The sequence below is a fragment of the Zonotrichia albicollis genome, chromosome 2 (genome assembly GCF_047830755.1).
Source record: "Zonotrichia albicollis isolate bZonAlb1 chromosome 2, bZonAlb1.hap1, whole genome shotgun sequence".
Classification (NCBI taxonomy): Eukaryota; Metazoa; Chordata; class Aves; order Passeriformes; family Passerellidae; genus Zonotrichia; species Zonotrichia albicollis.
Window position 1 is genome coordinate 34,068,132 of NC_133820.1, and position 18,810 is coordinate 34,086,941.

At 39.4% G+C, this 18,810-nt stretch overlaps 1 protein-coding gene across 2 annotated transcripts in view; it reads left to right on the forward strand.

Moving 5' to 3' along the window:
• Positions 1–18,810, forward strand: part of COL8A1 (collagen type VIII alpha 1 chain) — an 89,045-nt gene that overhangs the window by 43,611 nt on the left and 26,624 nt on the right. For both annotated transcript variants that reach the window (XM_014272034.3, XM_014272033.3), the window contains one exon: positions 13,355–13,467. The gene's annotated coding sequence lies outside the window, so the exon portion shown is untranslated. The remainder of the gene's footprint in view (positions 1–13,354; positions 13,468–18,810) is intronic.

Here is an 18,810-nt window from a genome sequence, read left to right on the forward strand (position 1 = left end):
TCCTTGGTGTGTTTGGAGCTAATAGAATCATAAACTGAAGCTGATTTGTGTTCTATATGGCCAGAGAGTTGTAATAAAGTCTTAGGATGGTTGGATCTTCCAAAGCCCCCTGCCAGTTATAACTGTTATTTATACCATTGACCTCATCTGAGCAACTGTCCAACACTGCATTGCATCCAGTAGGTTTCTGTGCTGGCATGTGGCAAACGCGTGAACAAATCATCTGGGTATAGAAATAATAATATTACTGAATATCTTGGATCTCTGGCACACCTTTCAGTCCAAGAGCTTTAAATAACTACACATGTTCATTAATATCTTCCAGCTTCCACTATGAGGTGTGTAAATATTAATATAATCATTCTGTAGATGGGAAGACACTAGCACAGAGCTGTTAAATGCCCTGCCTGCTGTCTGGTACAACTTCTGTGGAAGGTGGACCCTGCATCTAACCTAACAAGGTTGTTTGTTGTGTGCTCTCAGGCAAACCAAGGCAGCTGAAGATAAGTTGACAGCATATCTCTACATGTTCTGCCTAACGTATCCATCTTTTTTCAGTCTAAGAATTGGATCTACCATGTAGGTGATAAATGTCTTCTTGAAAACCACATTTCATTTCCTACGCTGAAGATACTCATGTTAAATGAAATGGTGACCTCTGCAAGAATTCATACCTCTAAGTAATGGAGAGTTCATCTCTGGGGGGAAATTAACCCACAGGGTTATCTTTCTCTGAAGAAGAGCTCATTTTAGGAGAATGAAATACTCATTTTCTCTTGTGATTTTTGGGAGTCAGAGCATATCTTATTTTCCCCATCTTTGGTCATTATCATCCCATATCTGTCCTCAGATATTTTTTCACTTCTTTCCCCAATAAAAATGCACCTGAAAATAATGATATAAAAAGAGAATGTTAATAGCTGTGCAATTCTGTTGCTAGTTTTGATCTCTAACACAGCTATATTGATCAGTCACATACAAATCTGACCCATCTTCCTTCATCAGACATCATCCCTGTCAAGTCCAGTATTAAATTAAAATAACATATCCTTTGTTTTACTGTTTTCGTAAGCAAATATGTTATCTACTAAAACTGCCAACTATCCTGCTAAGATCTGAAATATCTTTTTAATGTCTGCCAGATGTAAAACTTATCCCAGTCAATCTTGTACTATTACTGCCTAAGAAATTAAAGGCATTAACCAGCTGCTGAGGATGGTAAGTAATTTCATGCTTTTGTTTGCATTTGTCAGTTTTTGAGGGAGGAAATGGCTTGTATTTTTCCAGTTTCCAAAAGCTAAATGTTCCATTTAACTCTGTGCTTGCATAGCTTTAGATTATAATTCTGAGGTCCCACATGAAATCAATAATAAAATGTAAGTTCCTAGGAAATATTTAAGTCCCAAGGAAATTCAAGGCCAGGTTGGATGGGGCTCCGAGCAACCTGCTTTAGTTGAAGATGTCCTTGCCCACAGCAGGGGCATTGGAACCAGATGATCTTCAGGATCCTCTTCCAACCCAAACCATTCTAAGATTCTATGATCCCCCCATCTCCCTATGACTTGGACACCAGTGAAGGTGTTTAAGTCTGTTAAATTCTCCACACTTTGAGTCATGGAAACAGAGGACGGATTTATTTTCTATCATATACAACACAGAAATTTTCTATGGGTAAAGTTATATCCGTGTTGGAAGTTAAAAGTTTATAGATCACTTTGACTGACATATCACCAAGATGTTATCCAGAACAAGGGTGGAACTTACCTATAAAGTGATTTTACAACTATTGTAGCATATTACTTCACATTAATTCAGGTTAAAATACCAAGGATAAAAGTAAGTAGGCCTAACTCCTATGGAGTTCTTCCACATGCACGTAAGTTTGACTTTAGTACTAATTGTAGTTTGAACTCTAGAACGGAGAAGTTATATTGCCATGTTCAGATGGCTACAATATGTAGAACAATTTAGATTTAGCCACTCCATCCCATTCTATCAAAATCCTTCTTGCTACCTCCTGAAAAGGCAGACATCAGACTCAATTCTATGTTTATGGAAAAGTAAAATGAAATGAATGAACTAATATCATCCTGAATTTATCTTAATTAATCTAAAATGATACACATCTGATTTAGACTTAAAAAGACCATTTCCATTCTGCTGGCCAGCATCTTACAATCCATATTTATTCAATATCTGTGCTTTCTACACATCTTCATAAATTCAGATGTATTAGAACTGTGATTAAAAACATTCTATTACCAAAATCTTTCTGTTAAGTCAGAGGAGGTATCTATTTTTAGAATTAGTAAATATTTTTATTCTCAGGGAATCATCAAAGCCTGGACCTTCTGTGGCTTTTTATAGCTGAAATATTTACAGAATCTCTGCTTAGTTATGTTTCCATTCAAATGGAAATGTAACTAAGCAGAGATTCCTGTTGCTGTCTGTAGGACTTCAGCTAATTGAAAGTACTTACTTTATTTTGCAGTGCTTGTGCTATCTCTTACTATATACATTTGAGGAATTTTTCAATGTTTTGTAGCAGGGGGTCTGGAGCTAGGGGTTCTTTAGGGTCTTTTCCAGCCCATATCATTCTGTATTTATTCAATGTCATCATTCTTATCAGCCCATGTTATTAATTATAAATATTCAATGTACTTGCCATGTTTATTGCATGACTCATGCCTGACATCTGAACATTGTTGCTGACTCGTCATACAACTCACCTTACAGCTGCTGTCTCTTTAAAGCTTTTAATCTTCACAGCTGTACAGCTGAGAGCCTAACGTGTGTAAGTACCACCTACATAAACGGGATGTTTCAAGGGATGAAACTTCAGAGCAGAAATTCCAAGCATGATAGAAACACAGTATGTGCTGTAAGTTTTAAGCGGCAAAGTACACTCATAAGATAAAAATAATTCAGTGCTTGGCAAAGTGGAGGCATTGCTTTTTGGGGTTAGGGAGTCAAGGGGCAGGGGAACATGAGATCTGGCTGAGTTCACAAGGACATATCCCAAGTACAACACAGTTCAAGAGGTGGGATGTGTCATTATTCCTTCAAACACAAGCAGTGTTTGTGCTGCTACTCCTGGATAAGGCTCCATGTTCCTGTAGAAAGGAAGGCAGACCCACTAAGGCAGTACCCTGAGAGAGGAAATACCTCCTTCCTATGTCCCACATCTCTTACACATCTCCTGACCAGCCTTGGGGAGAGGACTTAGCCTCATTCCAGCCACAAAATGGGAATAGTACCTCTTCCCTATCTTACAAGGTACTGTGAAGATAAATATGTGAATATTTAGGTACTACTGTAAAGATGACCAAATAAGCCAATGGCATGAGCTTATTAGGTACTATATTAGCATGGAGAGGAATTCTCCTTCTTGCCTGTAATGGGAAACTCCTAGAATCTTGCCTTAAAAGGAACAAACAATAAACCGCATGAATCCCTAAGGGGAATGAAGAGGAGGTCATACTTTACAGTCCATGTAGGCATTTTACTTCCAAGGGGAGCATTTTGAACATTTCTCTACTTTTTCCTTGGTAAACCTGAAAGCATTTTCCTCTGTGATAAAATGCACAAATATAACATTTCTCCTTTTTGATAAATTACACCATGTTCCTTTTCATTTCCTACTCCCAACCTAAGTATAAAAATGTCATGGTTTGAGCCTGGCACAGAGCCAGTGCTCCCATGAAAACACCCTCTCCCTGGGGTCTGCTGTGAGATGTGACCAGGAATAAGGAAAACAGGCTCCAGCTTAAACATAAAGAACACTTTATTAATTAAACTACAGGAAAATAGGAAAAAACTATAAGGAAAAGGAAAAAAAAATTGAAAACCTTACAAAAACCACTTTCCTCCTCCCCAACACCAGAATTTCCCAATCACATACATTCTCCCAAATCACCAGCTGCTCAGCCTGGCACCACCCTTTAGTATACTCAAACTTCAGTTCATGAAGAGGAGAGGAGTCCTTCTTGTTCCATAGGCTTCCCCTGGAAACACGCTGAAACCTCATGTGCTTCCAATGTCACTCGGCACCGCCCGGAAAAGTCCTTTTGCCGCTTGTGACATCTTCCTTCCATGCTCAGTGCTCTCACCACTGGGCATGGACCAGAGCTGCTTCTAGGGCTGTCTTTTAAGGATGCCTTGTCTCACTCCAAAAAGGCACAGTCTCTGCTTTGGGACATCCCCCCATATTTTTCCAACCCCCTGGGGCCGAGGGGTCCCCACGATGAACCCTCCTGGTTCTGAGGCACTGCCTCCCCCTAGTGCAGTCTCTGTGTCACAGGAACAAACTGAGTCCATGGCCACAAGAAAAGTCCAGCCAAAAGGCCACTCCAATCATCTCTCACCACTCAGTCATCTCCACATTCTTCGGGCCAGGTCCTTGTCTCATCGCCTCTCCTATTTCCCTTCTTATTCAGCTCTGAGGAGGATCAGCATTTTTGCAAGGCCCCAGTCATGAAAGAAAGGGGTTAAAACTTCAGTCTCTGTCTGTCCTGGAGCACTCCGGCACTCCCACACGCTGCTGCTGCTCCGGCCCGCCGGGCTGCACCCTTCTCCCCCTTTTCTCCTCCTGGGCTGGCTGCTATCACATTCAGACGCCGACTCTCCCTCTCTCGCCCTCCTGGGGGGAGGCATGGCTGCCCGATGTCTCTTGGGGCTCCTCCACCCTTCCATCTTCGAGGGCCTTCTCACCCCCCATCTCTGTCCAGGCCCCGGGCCTACCACATGGCTGCCCCTCCCCCGCCCAGCAGCAGCGGCTGGACAGGGGAGGGAGATCCGACCTCTGTCCCTCAAAGTCCCAAGAGGCCTTTCAGGGCCGAAGCTCTGCTTTTTAACCCCTATGTATTCTCGGAGGTGTGTCCAAACCGCACTGGTCACACCAGGTGCCAATATCAAACTCCGAGCATCCATTGGTTTGACCACAGAATTCCCACTTCTTCCTGGTCAAACCACCACAGTATGTTTTATTACTCTGATTTTATTTAGGAGGAAAAGTATGGTGAAAAAGAACACCAGCCATACTTTCCTGTCATTGGTATTTTGATCCTTGCTAAATAGTAAATTCTTTACTGAATATGGGCTCATATTTAAGTGGGGGCATTTCCACCACTTTAATATGAGCCCATATTCAGTAAAGAATCTAATCACATACACAGCTCAACATCTGACACTTACTGTCAAAAATAAATGAGATGCCTGCTTAATTACTTCATCAACTTAGTGCTCTGGAGACTTGAACAGAAAAGTTTTGCCTTTTCTTTATGATTTAAGATTCTATAATGACAATGTAGTAACTGTTTGGCAATTTCATCTCCTTTAGGCTTTTTCCATTTGCAAAAAGTTAAAGGTATAGAGTGTTCTATATTCAGTTATCTGGGTATCATCAGATACCCAGAAAGATAGAATTTACTTTTGTTTGTTTGTTTCTGCACATATATAGTGTGCAGATGACAGTCAAATTTGTTCTCTGCCCTGATATTTTTCATCTGGATTACATTTATGGAGTTCAGATCATTCTTTCAAATACGCACTACAGAAGTTGGCATAGTCCTTATGGCTCTCCCTAACTTTTAGAGAGAAATTACATAAAAGGATGTGATGTGGGTCATGGAATTTAGCCAAACAAATTAACAAAGCAGCAAGAATTGCCTGGTGCCAGTCAGGGAAAGAACACTACCTATACCTGTGATAAACAGAGCACATGGGTCATTGCATGATATATTAGCAAATTATGGGTTCTAACTTTTTATTAGATTATATAAAAAAATGTGCATTTAACTTAATTTTTCCTTATGAGACTAAGCTGATAAAAATTCCAGAATGGATAAAGAATTGGTTTGTTGAGATTGGCATCAGTAAGGAACTGGAAAGTTTACATTAATTTCTTTTTTTTTTCCCTTGTTTTCTTTTTTTTTTCTTTAAGAGGCACACACAAATAACCTGACTAAATTACACCATGCCCTTTATACCTACTGTGTCCTTTTACAAGTACCTCTCCCAGAAACAGCTAGTCTTGGCTGCAAATCCTTCTATCTGTTAGTTAGAATCAGGAAAAATTTCAAGGCAAAAGTTCAGTAGTCCTAACAGAAGTTTAGATTTCATCATAAATTTGAATTTCTGTCCAAGTTCATGGTGTATAAACATACCACAGATAAACATGCAGAGATACAAAACTCTGTCCTGAAGGCCTGGCAAAATTTCTGTCTGGACCAATAATACCTCCTTATAATCTTCTTGGCCCTCAGAGGCCTGCTCCTTAATTGCAGTTCAGCGTGTGCCAACAAACCTTTTCTGGGGAGGTGGTTTTGGAGGAATTACTTTCACTGAAACGCCTGAAAAGCTTATCAGTTACAAGCCACTATTAACAAGAAACACATCTTGTGATAGTTCCAGTAAGAAACTGAGTACCATTACCCCATGTGCTTGTGTTTACCTCCAGGCACAGATCTCACACATTGCCTGGCAAGCAAATACTAAATTATTGAATTTTCATGGACTAAACAAAATATAGCAACTATACCTATTTGCAAACAAGTTGCAATCACACCCCAGTAGCCTCTGATAGCCTAGTCATGAAGAATCAAGTTACTGATGTTTGATGGATTATAGAAAATGTGTTTTATACCTATAGAATAAGTCCAAAGTACTGCATAAACTAAGATAGAAAATTCCTTGGGTATGATGAGGCAAATTAAAAATTGAGAAAAAGGAGAACTTTCTTTTATTGGCTTAAGAGAGCACCTTTACAGCTAGATACTGAAAGCATTGTGCTGGTTCCTAATTATTCAGACACATATTTCTCTGAATAAGGTCCTCAGGAATTGTCTGGTCAAGAGCACCCATTTAGTTCTTAAATTTTCACCATTTGTCCATAAAGTGCCTGTTCACTTTCCATGTTTAGTGTCTCCTACACAGCATGAAAAAGTGGCATAAATGCAGCCCAGCCCAGCATAGTATGCACTAAACAGCTACTTTTGTTATCATCTGAGGAAAAGACAGATTTTGGTAGGGAGTGGGTAGGAACAGGGCCCCTGCTCATAAACCAGAAGAACAAACAAGTGGTGTTGAGCAGTTTATCTACCTAATTCACACTCATGATGAGAAACATGGCTTCACTTCAGTCCTTAAGAGTAACTGGTGGACTTTACAGCACACATACAACTGCACTGAAGTTGTTCTAAATGGCAAAATACAGGTCTCCATGTGGATGCTTAGATCCTTCCCCACTGTTTGCTGGAGTGGGGCCTGGCAGGCTGAAGTGTCTGTCAGGTCCATATTGAAGCCCCCGTGGTGCAGACAGGGAAGCTGGAAACTCTGATAGTGCACAGACCTCCCTCAAGGACCCTGCTTGCCTCCATCAGGTACCACAAAAAGCCCATCATTTCCCACAAGGTGAGGCTGCTGACAAGCTCATGAAGGAGGTTTACTATTTTGCTGACTTGAGTGCTTTGTTGGGTACCAGATCAAGAAGAAGGAATAAAAAGAGAATGCCCAGGGCCTAGAAAACAGAACACCTTGTTCACCCAAGAGTGAGTCAGATTATAGATGGTATTATCTGATCACATCAGATGGAGTGAGTAATGTTTCTTAAGTCCAATAGTGAGTGGTAACCTACTTGAGAGTGTACCCTGTGTGACTGATCCTAATTACTGTGCTCTGAACAAAAAGCAAGATTATGTTTCATACACAGACTGAGTTACCCACATATACTGAAATAGTAAATTCCCTTTAAACGGCAGTCAGAATGATTCTTTTCAAGGACAGAAAACACGAGATTTTTTAAGCAGCACAGAAATCCCATAAAGCTAACAGGAGTACTATCTCAATGATTCTGTATTTACTACAACGGAAAAAAATAGGCAAGAAGATGCCATGACATCCCATCCTTCTGTTGTTACTCTCAGTCACTGGTAGAAATTTGGCACACCATTTCTGATGCAACTGCAACAAACTCAATTTTGCTTATTTTCTAATTTTTTTTGTGTGTCTGTGAAGGAGCATAAAAATGCTTTTACCTCAGTGTTGCTCAAAGTTTTGGTTATGATTCAGTCATCTCAAAATATTGAAAATAATTGCAACATTATGTGCTGCCAGAATTTGCAGTACAAAACTGTGTCTTTCTCACACTTTATTTAAAAAAGAACATTTTGCACCTCAATAGCTAGTTGTGGTTTTGGATCATAAAGAGCTAAGAGTTTTGATCAGTTCTGATTCCCACTCCTTCTGTCTCATTTTTCTCACAGCTTAGAACAAAATATTAATGTGACTTATCTGTCATAAGTGATTTTCACATCCTCTACCTCCTGTTTTGGTGTGTGATTAGACAAACACTGTAGTTATGTAAAATTATTTGTGAGTTTTTTTATAATGGAAGATATGAATCACAGGTACTTTAAGCAAAAAAGAGAACAATGTCAGGAGAAAAGTGAATTATAAATGAAAGCAACTTGTCTATATTATAATTAATAAATACTTTAAACATGCTATTTCAATTTACTATTTATTAGTATTAAATATTGCAGCTGTCATCTCGATCACTGTAAAAGGATATAATAAATGAGAAAAAAAACCTGAGTTTATGGACTGTCTTACACAAAGTGAGTCCCAACTTTGATACCAAAACATTTGCAAGGACACTAATTATACTTGGAAAGCTGGAATTCAAAATTGTAAATATCAGTTCCAGGATGTTAATGTTTTGTGGTACAGTTGAGGAAATCCTAGGTAGTATGCTACTTTCAAAAAAGGCAATTATGTGTATATACTCCTGTAGCTTTTCTCCAGAGCAACCTTCTATGTCACAGTAGTACTTTCTCACAAAAAACCCTTAAAAATTCCCTAGAAAACAGAACAGTCAATCAGTACAGAAGTGATTTTGCTACAGAGGCATTTCCAACAGTTGACCAGATTCTTCTTTCCTCCCTCAAATAGCAGACTGAAATATTTTACTAAGTGGATCCAGTTCAGCGCAAGCTTCATTCCACAAAAGTCATTTGCACTTGGGCTGAATACTGAATCAGCAGGACTTAAATATCTGCTTAAAATAGAAGTTGTGTTTCTGTGATTACTTAAATTAACTAGGGATCACGCTGTTTCTGTGCTAAGAGAATACAGTGATTTTGTAATTTTCTGCCTTTCTGCTTTTATCTTTGTGCATTTGAATTACAAACAGAAAATGTTGTTTTCCACACTCAATTAACACTTGCAGGTAGCAGAGTGGAAAGGAGAGAAGACTGCAAGCTACCTCACTACATTTGAAGATTAGTACACAGAATTGTACTAATTGAAGATTAGTACACAGAAAATAAGTTCTCTCCTTTCAGACAAAATTTTGCACAAAATAATTCTTAAAAGCAGAGCAATGAAATGAAACACTATCAGTCAGGAAATTCAATGCTTAAATGTGCTCTTAGGAGTTATTTCTCTCATTCTCCTCTCTCTCATATTCCCTCCCTCCCTTCCTTCTCCAAGAAGCCTTCTTGGGATTTATTTTCTCCATAGCAAAGAAAGACTTTTGTTGCTTCAAGTTGCTCACATCATGGCTTGTACTTGGGATTTCTCCCAGTAGTCCTAATCTATATGTCAGGATCTGCACATGACTGAAACAACACAGGGAAGACAGCAATTGTTTCAGTAGGAAATCTTTCAAAATACTATTTTTTCAAGTTAAAAGAAATTGTCTCCCTATTGTATTTCAGGGTGCCCCCGGAGAAGGAAAATTATTGACATCTGACTCCATGGCTTTGGGATGCTGAATGCTCACTTTATTAAAACTTTATTTTAATAAATATTTTGAAATTTATATTACATTATACTATATTAAAGAGCTACATCATACTTGCTTCTAACTTCTCTCCTAACTGAAAAACTCATGATTCTCTGCCCGAGAGTCCAGACCCACACATGTGGATCCAATTGGTCACCTTGGGTAAACAATCTCCAGAATACATTCCACATGGGGACAAACACAGGAGCAGCAAATGAGATAAGAATTGTTTTGATCTCTGTGCCTCTCCAGGAAAAAATCTGAGAGAGAGAATTATGTCCCTCTCTGTTCAGAGACTGTGAATGCCACATCTCACCATTACAGGTTTTCAGTTTTGAAAGTAGTTAAGTGGAGGAATGCACATTAAGTGATTGGTCTCAGAACACTAAGAGCTGGATGATGATGATGATAATAATATATTAATGTTAAATAAAGCATCTCAAAGTGGCCAGGAGTTTCCCTAACAAGAATCAGTGAAAGCCTGTTGAGTGATCTACTGGAACTGGAATTTATCTTTTTATTTGTTACACTGTGTAGCAAAACCAAACTCCCAACTCAGGGCATCCTTGGAGCAGACAAGGCAGGCAGGGGTAGCACTGGTGGTGTGGGATGGGGAAAGATATGAAAGGTGGGGATTGAGTGGCCTCTGTGTGAGGAAGTTTACAGGAGATATGGCATATTTTCTGTTTATGAAGCTGCTTCTCCTCCTTGTGACTCCTTCTTTTCCTTCATTTCTCTCCTTCTGAAAAGGAAGACACCCAGAGACCTTCCCTTTACTTCCATTGTTTCTAACATCACCATCTGTACATTTTTCTGTTCTTTCCTGATTGTCAAGGATGGGTCAGTCCTGTTTTGGAGGGATGGCAACTAGGCCAGGACCAGGGCAGAAAGGCAGAGAAATCCTGCTGCAGATAAAAGGACTGATGTGACTGCTGCTGCTGTACTGGGGCCCTCTGGTACACACTGGCACTCCTTTACCCTCTCCCTAATCCCACAAAGGAGGTAACACCAGCATGGATGGTACATACAGGAGGCAGGAATGAACTGTTTGGCTGAAATGTCGAATCCCTCTCTCCTCAGTCACAGGCAAAGTAGCTGCCATCCCCTTCAGTCTGGCAGGTTTCCATTTTGCTAAGTGCACAACACTACTTCTGACTTAGTGACTTTCCCTCATTAACTCAAGAAGCTGAGCCAAAGCCCCAACCTCAAATATCTGCAAGTTGCAGAGAAGTTTGTATCCCAAGCTGAACTGCAGAGCACAGAGGTGTCTCCAATAGTTTGGATAGGGTGTTGATGTGTTCTGAATTACTTCCTCATCCTTTGAAGCAGAAGGCCTGTTTGGCAGGATAAACAAGGAGAACCTACTCTTCAGAAACCTAGGAAGCAAATGACAGCTAAGTTCTGCATAACGCATTGGCAGTTTCTGCTCTTCAGGCATTCGAGTCCTCTCAGAAAGGTGGCAAATACACATTTCCTTGTACAGCTCCAATGAATTGGATGAAATAAATTGCAAATAACACATGCTACTCAGGCATTATCTCCTATTGGTTCCCCAGGTGATTACATATTTCCTAAACTGCACCCCAAACTCATCGGGGATCCGCTTGCAAGAGAGGGGTGGAGTCAGGGGAAAATCAACACAGATTATCTATAAAAGCAAGGATCAATTGGAGACCAGATAGGTATTGCCAGAAAACTTATCCTGCTATCATTAAGGAGATTTTTTAAAATAAATTTTACACCAGAGGTCAGAAAACTTTGTCATGATTAATCTAATCCATAGTCTAAGACAAAAGGCCTGAAAAGCAGCCCGTTTCTATCCAAAAGGGGTTTGGGCTTTGAGAGGAAGGTGCCTATCTGGCTGCTATGATACAGCAGCTCTCATATCCTGTTCTGGGACTAGGTGGGCAACTGAAATCAACTGAAGGGAGAAACAGATTCCAGCCAGCAATCAGAAACTCACAGGCTGGGTGGAGATACAGTACCGTGGAGGTACTGGGGCTGATATTTGGTCTAGCAGAAAACTCTCAGCTGTCTAGAAAATACAGTAGTTAAAATGCACTGTTCTGAGAATTATTTAACTAGTTCTTTTTGTCAGTTTTGAGAGACCTTACAATACCCCTGCTGTGGCATTCAGATGAAACAGGGTAGTGGGCACATTTCAAACAGACTTGAATAAATTCTGAGATAGAATAGTCAAGCAGGGTTCCCTTGGGAACTCAGTACTCCTCCCTTTCCAAATGCTTCATGCCCCTGAGGTTTGCATGGTCTCTTGGTGGCCAGGCCACCCAGGGCAGAGTTGCCTGGGGTCCACTGAGTGCTGGGGTACAGGGCACTGCTGCAGCACAGCCTTGCTAGTGCTCTTGAATTTGCATTTTGCCCTGGCTGATAAAATGCTTAAAGTAAATTGAGAGATACCTTTGGGTGTCTTTGGCTCCTTGGAGTTACTCTGATTGGTGGGAAACCAGTGACTCTGGAGAGCAAAAACACAGGCAGGGAAGCTCTAGGCCAAATATCTCAATTTTCAACCACAAAGCAAATCAGCACATGAGGAGTGATCACCCTGCTTTTGCATGAGCTTTTGCATGAGCTGGGTTGCAGGAGCCCATGGCTCCCTGTAGGACACATGCTGAGCACCAAGTGCAGTGCATGGTGAGCAGCTGAGGGCAGGGGCTATGCATAGAGGTGCAGGGCCCTCCCCACCTCTGATCCAGCACAGCACTCCAGCATGTGCTCACTCCACTGGAGAACACTCATCCAGAATTGCCCATCCACAACTGAACCCCAAATGACTCAATGGCAGCTGAACCCAGCAAATCACAGAGACTCTTCCCAGTCATGTCAGTGGGATTTGTGTCAGGCAAAGCACATAGGACTTGGTAGCAGCTGTGTGAGAATGATCAGAATATAAAATAGAAAAGCAGATTTTATTTTGTATAGAACACTAGCATTGTCTGTGGCTCCCCTTTTTAGTATCCTCATATTATGAATGCAGTAATGCTTGGGACTTTGGTAGTTCCCAAGCACAATGCCTCTTGGGAACTAATGATTTTATTCATGCATTGCATGAAAGGGTTTATATGTAGATTTTCATGGGCACGACACACATGGAGAAAGTTAAGATTAGGCAAAAGTTTTTCATCTGTATTTCAGACTGATAATTTTATACCTTGTAATCTGAAAAAGTTAGGCAGTGTCTCTGTAGAAGGGTGGGAACAAGGCTCAAGGCACTTTTGAAATCCAAACCCATATTTTGATTTACAGCATAATTATTACAGGATTGCCAACAAAAACACCGAACACTAGGATTTTTGTCCATATTCAAACTGCTACATCAGTTTTCGCAAGCACTGAATAACTAAAAAGGCTACTCAGTGAATGAGTTGCCAGGTTTTCATACTTCTGAACAGTAGACCTTGAACAAGAAGCTGGAATAGGGAATTAAAAGACTAGGTTAAGCCACTATGTTAGAAAATTTTGACTAATGGTTCTTAATGTTTCGGGGCGGGGAGGAGGTAAAAGAAGGATATTATGCTCATACATTTCTTAAAAGCTTTCTTTTTCCCCTAGGACCAACCTAAAATCAACAAAGTAACACCAGGCCTAACACAATCAGGAAATCTGTGCCTCAGAGTGAAAAGCAGCCAACCTCTCCATCTTCTGCCCTGTCCCAAAACCTCAATGTAAGTAAGCTTTGCAGTGTAAGCTTTTGTAATGTAAGCTTTGCAATCCTAAGCAAGTTCTATGTAATGCCAAAACCAAAGCAGAACAGCTTAAAACTGAAGTTGTCATAAAGCCATCACCTACACAGGATTTGATAAGTTATTCAATTGTTTGCTATACACCAAAGCTTTTGAATTTGTACTGGAAAATTATATGGTACATAAATTTTGGTGATCAACATCAGCAGCACTTTTTATCATAGATAAAGAAATCTACCCTTTCAGTCATTCTCCATTGTTTGATAGGAGAGAACATGTATGGCATTTGGCATATTTGTGTTTCTGTAAAGAAGATTGGTTTTATTCTGGAACTAGAGTGAGCCATGCTGTTGATGTGCTTTTGTTCCCCAAAATGCATATGTACATGTGTTCACTTCCAAATGTATGTACATGCTAAAATAAACAGCAGTAACATTCATTGAGAAATCCATACTTAATACAGTGTTTAGTTTAGCTCAATAATGGGAAGAATATGTTAAACATCAGTTCCAAGCCTTAATGGAAAACTTTCTGACAATGAGACATTAGCTCATGCTGTCCACGGTTGTCTTATGCCTATGAGTATTGTTTCTTATCACATGTGACTTTTGGAAAAAAACCCACATTATTGCTTAACAAGTTGCATTGCAGTAGTGTCCTGCACTGTTTTGATTTCTAGAAAGCTAATTAATTGAAAGAATCCACATGGTAAGAACTCATCATGGAAATCCCTCAGACTTTCTGGACATCTTTTAAGGAGGATGAGTGCCACATTCAGTAGCGTGATTTGTCTGAGATGAAAAACCAGCAGGGTCACACAAACATGGGACCCCACTGGGGAGCTCTGAACTATGAACCCAGTGGGGTGGACTGGTGAATGACAAGATTTTAGGATATCTGGCCACTCCATGGCTGGAGCTGTCCCTGGTGACTGTCTTCACCCGACATCAGCTGCTGTGACCTACCCTACATCAGGTGCTAGAAAAGTCCAACAAGAGAAAAAAGAAAGAACAAAAAGCAAAAAATTGCTCAAGACTCTAGCCCACAAACTACTGACAGAGAATAAAACACTTCTCAGTTTTTACATTCTCCAAGAGCATCCATAAAGTTTTAGAGCTTTTCCACTTAAGAAAACATCCATCCAAGAATGGCAGTGGACTTTGATAATTCAGCTGCAAAGTTTCTGTAGCAGTTGATGAAAAGACTGTAGAACAACTCTGCTCTGTTCATTAGTAATTTCTTTAAACCTTTCAATAAATATCTTCTGGTGTTACATAATATAGATGACTTTTTAAAAGTATTGAGTTTTCAGTGTTTTAGAGCCCTTTATTACAACAGATGAAACAGTAATATAAGCTATTAAATATAGCTGCTAGACAGAAAAAAGCAACAGTTAAGCTAAGTATTACAAACTAGCACCCACTACTTTTCATGAGTGGCAAAATTGCTTTGAGAAAAAAAACTGTCCTCAACAATTCACAGATATCAAGGAACAGAGAATTAAGAGGAAAACAAAAAGAGATTGAAAGTTCTGGAAAATATTGTTATTTCCTCTTTTTCTTTTAATCTATTCCAGTGAATAGAGAAGAATTTCAGCAAAACATTCAGATCTGGATAGAAATATACCTCAAATAAAAAGGAAACAAAGCCCTCTATCTGTAGCAAGAATACAAAAAGTTTTCAGACTTGAGCATCAACTGGCAGATAAACCTGAAAGGCATTTGGGTCAAATAGAAGTCCTGAGCTGCTACCAAAATCAACAGTCTAATTGTCTCAGCTGAAACTGGGGCTTAGCTGTTGGGTTTCCTGTAACTAAACCTTGCCACAAACAGCTCTGTGAAGTTTTTCCTCCAATAATAAAATAAAACAGAGCAAAATTAAGATAAATACAAGAGACAGTGAAGATGAGTATATAGTTCCCAACATAAGGAGGGGAGCAGATGTTAGAGAAAACTCATGAAGATATCAAAATGGTTCTTGTCAGTTCTAAATGGTTGACATGACATTTCTTTAAAAATAAACAATCAAACATCTGAAAGTAATTGCTAGACTAAGGGATTTATTTTATTTAGGCAATAAAGTATTTTAAAAATGTACTTAGAATGTCTAGCCTGCTTCAAATTGCTTTGGGTTTTCTACACAATGTCGTGGTAGTCACTACCCACCCAAAAGTGGTATTTTAATAATATTTTAAAATTGAAAAACAACAGCTGAAACAAAGAAAGCAAAACTATTCAGAAACGTTACCAGAATGCACAGCTTGACTTCAGACACTTTCTAATCTGATCAGGAAGCAAAAAAAAAAAAAAAACCAAACAAAAAACTGTGCTGAATTCAGAGGCACTGAGTCAGGTGATAAAATTATACAGTTTCATGTGGATTTACTGAGGTCATATCTCAAAATCCAAAGCAAGCCTAAGCAACTGAAAGTAATGTTTCAGTTTATATAGTCTGATATTTTTTATGTCTATCCTTTTCCCTGTTGAACTGCCTTTTATGCCTCTCAGTGTATAAACTTCTTGAACATAGGCATCTCCTCTGTCCACAGTTTCCTCCTCATTTTCTCATGCTTTATGTACCTCCATTCAATCCCTGCTTATCTGATAGTAAGAATTAGTTTACTGGTCTGCCTTTTCCTGACTTGAGGAGCTGGAAATACTGGAAGATTTTAGTGGAACCTAAACCTCAAATTACTCAAGTATTTATGGAAAGGTTACCTTACATTTCCAGGACCATTTATTTTAAATAGGAGTCAGTTGTTGGACTCCTTCACTCACTTATGAAAACCGAGCTTCAGACTCCTCACAGCAGCTTTGGATGGGAGGACATTAAAGGAGAATTACAAAAGAAAAATCTTTTCCAAACATAGCAGTATTATTCAATAGCTTAGAAATTTACTTCTCCTGTTGGTGAATGTGGTTTCTTTAACTAATCCAAGCATTATTGTGAATAAACCCAGTGGTTGCTTTTGTCTGTGTTCTGAAGAAAAGGGGCTTGTTTAGGGTTTTAGTAGTGATAATTGACACAAAAAACTCCAGTACAGAAGAACACATAAAAAGAACAGGATAATCTCACCTCCATGAATCATTAGAATTGGGGATGTTGTATAGAATCCTCCTGCTTGCTGTTAGTAACCACGATGACAAGTTTATGATCTGAGGCTGTACAGAGCAGAGATCTGAGGAACCTGCTGCTCACTAAATTCTCTGCTTCTGAGCCCCCCTACGTCCCAGACCAACTCACATGAAAAGAACTTGAAGGCAGTAGGCAGCAGATTTTTATTTTGGTAACAGGAAGTTTGTGGAAGACTGAAACAATGTGCCTCTCTGATTTGAGAAACAGTTATACCAAACAATAAATGTTCTTATGGGTTTTGCATTATGCATAAATCCTCCTGTTTATATGCTAAAGCATCTAGTTTATTAACAGCTAGATAATTAACAGTCACATATAGAGCATACAGCTGCCATCATCACTTCGTCAATGTTTTCCACACATTTTCCATAGTTTTTACATTCAGGGAAAAGTAACACTAAGGGAAAACTCTTCTTTCAAAAGCCTCGTTAACATAATGTACCAATGAAATGATTCCTTGTGAACTCAGTTTCTTTTGGATACACCAATGTATTTTCTATGCAGAAGTCTCTCAGGAAATGGCTCGTTTTAAGACAGTTTTCTAGACCCTAAAATGTTCAGACACAACTCTATTAATGCCTTTGCCTTGTAAAATTCAATGAATGCTACCACAGTGTGAAATGAAATTTGAAATACAGTCAGAATAATTGCCCATCTAATACTAAGAGTTCAGCTAAAACATTTGTTATATAATTCAACCTTATATTTCGTTTCAAAGGAATTTTATGTAGCTGTCTGGTTTATTTAAATAACTGATTAGGCTGTCCTGTTTTAATTGGCAAAGTTATGCAAATAGCAATGAATATTATAGTTCACAGTAGTTTTCCTTAGGAATAAGAATGGTTGAGGTCTAAAGGCACCTCTAGAAGTCACCTTGTCCAATCCCCCTGCTCAGGCAGGGACACCTAGGTTGCTCAGGACCATGTCCAGAAAACTTTTGAATTATTTCCTACTATGAGACTCCACAACCTCCCTGGCAATAGATGGTTTAGTCATCCTCAGTTTTTAGTCACCCTTAGTTTTTGATGGTTCAGTCACCCTCAGTTATCTACTCACTCTACTCACTCTCACAATTTTTACTTTATACATCTGAAATGTCCTCTGCACTTGTTCTCTGCAACAGTCTAGCTCCTCATTTACAAGGTTGGATGAATGTTGAAGCACAAGGCTGAAATCAGGGATATTTCATTTAAGAAGGTGATGCAGTTCTTTGCTGCATGTATTTTGGACCATTTAGTCAGCAGTCACCTGTGTGTTCCTGTGTTAATGGAAGATGGTGTAAATGGAGTCAGATGTGCAGCAGCAAGGATTCGCAACACAGCTTGGGAATGTGAGCTATGCCAGCTGATGGCAAAGCTAAGACTTTCTATAGAATATTTTCTGCTTCGGGTGCAAACAGCATATTTCATGCTGCTTTGCTTGCATTACAGCCATTTTTAAGCAATCCACAGAATGGAGACTAAGTATTTTGAACGTGCAAAAGGTCTGGTATGTGTTCAGGTCCCCTCTCCTGTGCAGTGTTTGTGAAGCTGACCCTTGATAAATTACAAACTGAAAAGAAAGAAAAGGCAACAGCTTGTAGCCTCTGCTGACAGTGTAAATAGAAATTTGAGTTTAGCAGACAAAGTTCACAGTTTGCAGTGAAAGGTCAGAAGGATTTCAAGCATTTTTGGTATTTTGTCTCTGCTGTCTGCTCAATATCAAGCAAATAAAACATCCCTGATAGACAGCTTCCAATTCTGTATACTTGGCTTTCCTGCTCAGCCTGAAGGAACACATAAAGTTCTGTCTTTGGCATTCTGCAATTACTTTAAGACACACCATCCTAACAAAGCTTTAACACATACTCAATCCCAACTTTTGATGTGATGTTTGGTAAGCTAAAAGACTTACCCAGCCCAGGTAGGCCCAGTGGTCTGCAGTTTTTCTGCTAAAAAATTAGAATGATGAGGAAGAGTTATATAATATGTTAACTCTCAACAAGACATGTTTGTTTTTTCCCAACCATTGTACACACTAAAATACATCAAAAACTTTTATGAGAAATCTCCTACAATCTGCAGTTGAACCAATTGATTCTTGGAGGAGTCTGACTTTTTATTATTACATTATCATTTTTGCCTGCAGTGAGTTCATTCCCTCTTCTGGATATTATTAACATCTCTTTTAGGAAAGGCTGACAATGACATT